The 6,000-nt window shown below is 48.2% G+C and overlaps 1 pseudogene; it reads right to left on the minus strand.

Annotated features, from left to right (window-relative positions):
• Nucleotides 1-5,227: 5,227 nt before the first annotated feature.
• Nucleotides 5,228-5,369, minus strand: LOC123063846 (uncharacterized; annotated as a pseudogene).
• Between the last annotated feature and the right edge of the window lie 631 nt (nucleotides 5,370-6,000).

Below are 6,000 nucleotides of genomic sequence, written 5' to 3' on the forward strand. Positions count from 1 at the left end.
GCGCTACCGCTCTGGGCGTTCCAGCGGAGGTACAAAAACCGTGCACGCGGCATAACTAGTTCAGCGCGAGCCGAAATGCTATCGCGCGCAGTTTATTTGCTGCGCCCGCTCCCACGCGCTGGACACTCGAGCGCCCGCTCGCAACTTTCGCCAACCCCCATCCAGCCGATGGCGCCGCCACCGGTCGCGCCACCCCATTTGTTCCGGTGACCGTTCCAGCGCTTCCCTGACGTATCCCCGCGCCGCCGCTACTTTCTCCGTCTCCCTCTAGTTGCCGCCGCCCCTCGCGCGTGGCATTCCTCCGACGAACAGCGCCCGGCCGCCCACTACGGCTCGCCACCCGCAAGGTGTTCGACAAAACGCTTGCAAGGTATGTATTGCTTCAACTTCACATTTTTTACATGAATTTGGTGCATGTTGTTTGTAGTTTTTATTGTCAAGTTTAAATTGAACATTGTAGATGAGTTCGTCATATGATTCTTCCGAAGAAGAATTTGATATTGAAGAGGAGGAGGATCTTGCAATGATCCTAGCTATGCACATCAACAAAAAAACCGAAGCATGGTGGTTCGGTTATGGGTCGGCAGAAAATTTGGAGGGATAGGATAGATGTCCACAACAGATTGACCAGGCATTATTTTGCGGATCCTCCCGTGTACCCCGAGTCGTACTTCCGGCGCCGGTTTAGGATGAGCACCGAGTTGTTCAGGCGCATTGCAGAGAAACTAGCAAGCCATGAGCATTTTTTCAGCAAAGGAAGAATGCCGCCGAAGAGCTCGGGCATAGCACCTTCCAGAAGGTGACAACCGCTTTGCGTTTGTTGGCATACGGTATCCCCGCTTTCAGATCTTCGGCATTCGCAGTCGGAATTGTGCGAGTGTTTGGCCAAGAGTATTTGAGATCTCCCAATGCCGAAGATGCCGCAAGGCCGTTGGAGATGAACAAAGCTCGCCGCTTCTCAGGTAGCTTGGCTCAATAGATCGCATGCATTGGAGTTGGAAGAATTGTCCTATGGTATGGCATGGCCAATTCCATAGCCAAAAAAAGGGTTCCACTATAATCCTTGAAGCGGTGGCCGATCAAGATGAAAGATTGCGTGGAAGCGTATACCTTTGGGCAGGGACGCGTACGTGTTATATAGGCAATGACAGATTACAACATGCGGCAATTAGGTTGTGGATTGATCCTCAAGAAACCTATACAAGAGATAAGGATAAACCCTAACAACCTAACCACCTAGATTACAACGCACGCAATCTACCTACCTCTCTACGGTATACGGTTTATACAATACCGTATACCTTGTACATGACTCTTTCTAACACGCCCCCTCAATCACAGCTTCACCAAGTTGAGATTGCCCTTGAAGTCTTCTAACTTCTTCCATGACAAAGCTTTGGTAAAACCATCTGCAACTTGATCACTTGTGGGAATAAAACGGATATCCTGTAGTTTGTTAGCTACTCTCTCTCAAACAAAATGATAGTCCACTTCTATGTGTTTTGTCCTTGCATGAAATACTGGATTTGCTGACAGATATGTGGCACCAATATTATCACACCAGAGACGTGCAACTGGTGAGTGCATGACTCCAAGTTCACGTAGCAAAGTTTGAACCCAAATAATCTCAGCAGTGGCATTGGCTAAAGATTTGTACTCTGCCTCTGTACTAGACCGAGAAACAGTAGCTTGCTTACATGCACTCCAAGAAATCAAATTTGGACCAAAGAACACACAGAACCCTCCTGTTGACCTTCTGTCATCTAGACATCCTGCCCAGTCAGCATCAGAGAAAGCACTAACAACATTGAAAGTTGACTTGGTAAATTTCAGACCCGTACTCATAGTACCCTTGAGATATCTCAAAATTCTCTTAACAGCTGTCATATGTTGAGAAGTAGGAGAATGCAAGTACTGACATACTTTATTAACAGGGAAACAAATGTCAGGTCTTGTCAGTGTCAAGTACTGCAAAGCACCTACCATGCTCCTGTATTTTGTTGATTCCTCAGCCCCTAAAGGCTCCCCTTCTTCTCTTGACAGCTTTTCTGACATGGAGAGGGGCATGTTTGAAGCCTTACAATTTACCATTCCTGCATGCTTAAGCATATCCAGGACATATTTTTCTTGAGTAAGGAGTATTCCATCTTTTACCTTTCTCACCTCAATACCCAAGAAATAATGAAGATCACCCAAATCTTTCAAGGCAAAATCCTTCTTAAGATCTTCTAGCAATGCTACAGTTGCATCTTGTGATGAGCTAGCAACAATAATATCATCAACATAAACCAACATAAAAATAGTGATATTTCCCTTTCTGTAGAAGAACAAAGAAGTGTCTCCCTTGGATGATTTGAAACCAAGTATTTGAAGTTTTTCACTTAACTTGGAGTACCAAGCCCTAGGTGCTTGTTTTAGTCCATACAGAGCTTTATCAAGTTTGCATAGATAATTCTCCTTTCCTTTTACCTCATAACCAGGTGGTTGTCTCATATAGACTTCTTCCTCTAGAACGCCATGAAGAAACGCATTCTAAACATCCAATTGCTTAGGCTCCAATTTCTTGATACTGCAACAGAGAGAACAAGTCTGATAGTAGCTGCCTTTACAACAGGACTAAAGGTATCTTCATAATCTATACCATATCTCTGTTTAAAACCTTTGGCTACTAATCTTGCCTTATACCTATCAACTTGACCATCTACTTTCCTTTTAATTCTATAGACCCATTTACAATCAATGACATTCTTGTTTCGTGTTGGTGGAACTAGATGCCACGTCTTATTTTTAATAAGAGCACCATACTCATCATTCTTAGCCATTTTCCATTTTGTGTCACTTAGAGCTTCATGCAAACTACTTGGCTCACCAGTAGTTGTTAAGCCTCCAAACCGGGGTTTGAGCTTGTCATACCTGACCGTACCATCTGTACGAATTTGTGGTTTTACAATACCATGCTGTGATCTTGTCCTGCGAGACGACATATCAGGAGCTGCATGAGGCTGCGCTGCAGAAGATCCGGCCGAGGGAATCACAGCCGCACGGGATCCCACGTCGATCCTGCCATCAGTTGCACGAGATCCCATGTCGATCCCGTCATCAGTGCCAGAGGATCCGACATCCCGCCTTGTCACATCAGCGTTGGCCGACGCGCCCACACTAGGTTGGTCCACCTGGCGATCATCATGAGGGAGCGCCTGGCGCGAGGGACCGGTCGGCTCAGAAGTTGGCCCACCTGGGGAACCAACGCCCGACACACCCACGTGCCCTCCTGGCCCCCCCTGAGGAGGCAGCGCCCGACGCGCACACGCGCCCCCTGGGAGGGGTGCGATCCGAGGCGGATTCCCCTGGGCTGCCACCTGCACCTGCGCTATCATCCTCGAAATCAGCGGCGGCAGCACCTGAATCTCCTCCGTGCTCCACGCCGTTTTTGTCCTGTACTGCCTGCATAAAATGACGCATAGGGGCTGGATTTTCACCAGAATTAGCAGGAAAATTTGCATGTTGATCAAGCACTCGTTCACCCCCATGATCAATAGGCTCAGACAGTGTAGTTTCAGGTAGCAATAAGATCTCAGATCGAAGGGGAGTGCCTGTATTAGGGTTTAAAGCCTTGAAAGGAAAACCGTTTCATCGAAGATGACATCCCTAGATATGTAGACTCGGCCAACAGCAACATCAAGACATTTAAAACCTTTGTGAAGATTGCTGTATCCGAGAAAAACACATTGTTTGGATCGAAATTCTAATTTTTTGGAATTATAGGGACGGATGTTGGGCCAACAGGCACATCCAAAAACTCGAAGGGAATGATAGTTTGGTTGTTCATGAAATAGACGACCCAGGGGGGTTTCATAGTTGATCACTTTACTAGGGGTGCGATTTATGAGATATGTGGCAGAGAGAAAAGCCTCATCCCAAAATTTTAAGGGCATGGAGGCATGAGCCAAGAGAGAAAGACCCATGTCGACAATGTCACGATGTTTTCTTTCAGCTGATCCGTTCTGCTGATGAGCATGAGGACAAGAGACATGGTGTGTGATTCCTAGTTGGCGAAAGAAGGAATTTAAACGTTCATATTCGCCACCCCAGTCAGTTTGCATGGTGATAATTTTCCTATTGAACAACCTTTCAACTAATGCTTGAAATTCATGAAAGACTTTGAAAACTTCAGATTTATGCTTAAGAAGATAGATCCAAGTGAATTTGCTATAATCATCAATGAAGGACACATAATAGTTTTTCCTATTGATAGAATCACGGGCAGGCCCCCATACATCGGAGAAAATTTGCTCTAAAGGAGCTTTAGATACACTGATCGAACTAGGATACGGTAGTTGGTGGCTCTTGCCTAATTGACAAGCGTCACAAACACCTTCTTTATTCAACTCACTACTTCAAAAAGGAATGTTGTTGTGGCTAAGGACATGACGAACTATGGTTGATGAAGGATGCCCTAGCCGACTGTGCCACCTTTCCGTGGACACTTTATTGACACCAAACGCCTGTTTGCTGGAGGTCACCGGAGCCGATGATAGGGGGTAAAGACCACGTCTACACCTGCCTTGGAGAAGGGTTCTCCTCGTTCCCTGTTCCTTAACGAAAAAGAAATGTGGGTGAACTTCAAGAAAGGTATTGTTGTCAGTGGATAAACGATGAGCTGAAATAAGATTTTTGGTGGCATCGGGTACATGCAATATATTTTTGAGATGAAGATCACGAGTGGGGGTTCGAACAGTGGATTGACCAATATGACAAATTTCCATACCTTCCCCGTTTGCAGTATGGACTTGCTCGTTGCTGTTGTACTTGTTGCGGACGGTCAACTTGTCGAGCTCGCTGGTGATGTGGTCCGTGGCCCCCGTGTCCAGGTACCAGTTTGTGTCCACTCCATAGGACGAGGTGGTGGCCGAACCTGCACTTTTCTCGTTCTTGGTGAAGGAGATGTCGAAGCGGCGGTAGCACTCGACGGCGGTGTGGTTTGGCTTCTTGCAAATCTAGCAAACAACCTCAGGGAGATCGTTGCCTCCTCCATTGCCGTTGCCACGACCTCCATTGCCGCGGCCACTGCCTCCATTGCCACGGCCTCCATTGCCGCGACCGCCTCCGTTTCCACGGCCTCCATTTCTACGGCCGCCTCCGCGACCGAAACCACCATGGCCACGAGACACGATGTTGGCCGAGGATTGAGAGGACTGATTTCCCCCTTCAAACATGGCAAGACGCTTTTCAAAACCAATTAGTTGAGAATAAAGTTCAGCTACCTTGATGGGCTCGGTCCTCGCAGCACAGATGGACGAGACGAAGGAAATGTAGTCGAAGTCGAGTCCGGCAAGGATGTAGGAGACCATGTCATCATCGTCGAGCAGCTTCCCTGCTGAAGCCATCTCGTCGCCTAGCGCTTTCATGCGCCCGATGTACTCGGTGATGGTCGCGGTGCCCTTTTTGGTGGTGGAGAGGGCGATCCGCGTGTTGACGATGTTGGGGCCTGCGTCTGGGAGAGAAACATCTCTCTGATCGCGGTCCATGCCGCGGCGGCCTTGGTGCAGTGGGCGACTTGGATCATCACAGGAGCAGAGATTGAGTTGAAGATGAAGCTGAGCACCTGGGAGTCTTGCACCAACGTGATGAGATGTTCCGGGTTCGGCACATCAGTGGGCTTGCCGTCCTTGTCAGCAAGCTTGGGCTCCGGGAACGGGTGATCGGGGTTGAGGTGGTCGACCAGTCGGGCTCCTCGGATGGTAGCTAAGGCCTGTGCGCGCCACACGAGGTAGTTGCCGCGGTGGAGCTTTTCAGTGATGGGAATGAGGACATATGGAGCGGCGGCGGCGGAGCTAGAGCTGGCCATGGCTACTAGGTTTGATGTGAGCTGCTAGGTTTGGATGCGGTAGAGGAACTAGGCTCTAAATACCATGAAAGATTGCGTGGAAGCATATACCTTTGGGCAGGGACGTGTACGTGTTATATAGGCAATGACAGATTACAACATGCGACAGTTAG

The sequence above is a fragment of the Triticum aestivum genome, chromosome 3A, assembly GCF_018294505.1.
Source record: "Triticum aestivum cultivar Chinese Spring chromosome 3A, IWGSC CS RefSeq v2.1, whole genome shotgun sequence".
Classification (NCBI taxonomy): domain Eukaryota; kingdom Viridiplantae; phylum Streptophyta; class Magnoliopsida; order Poales; family Poaceae; genus Triticum; species Triticum aestivum.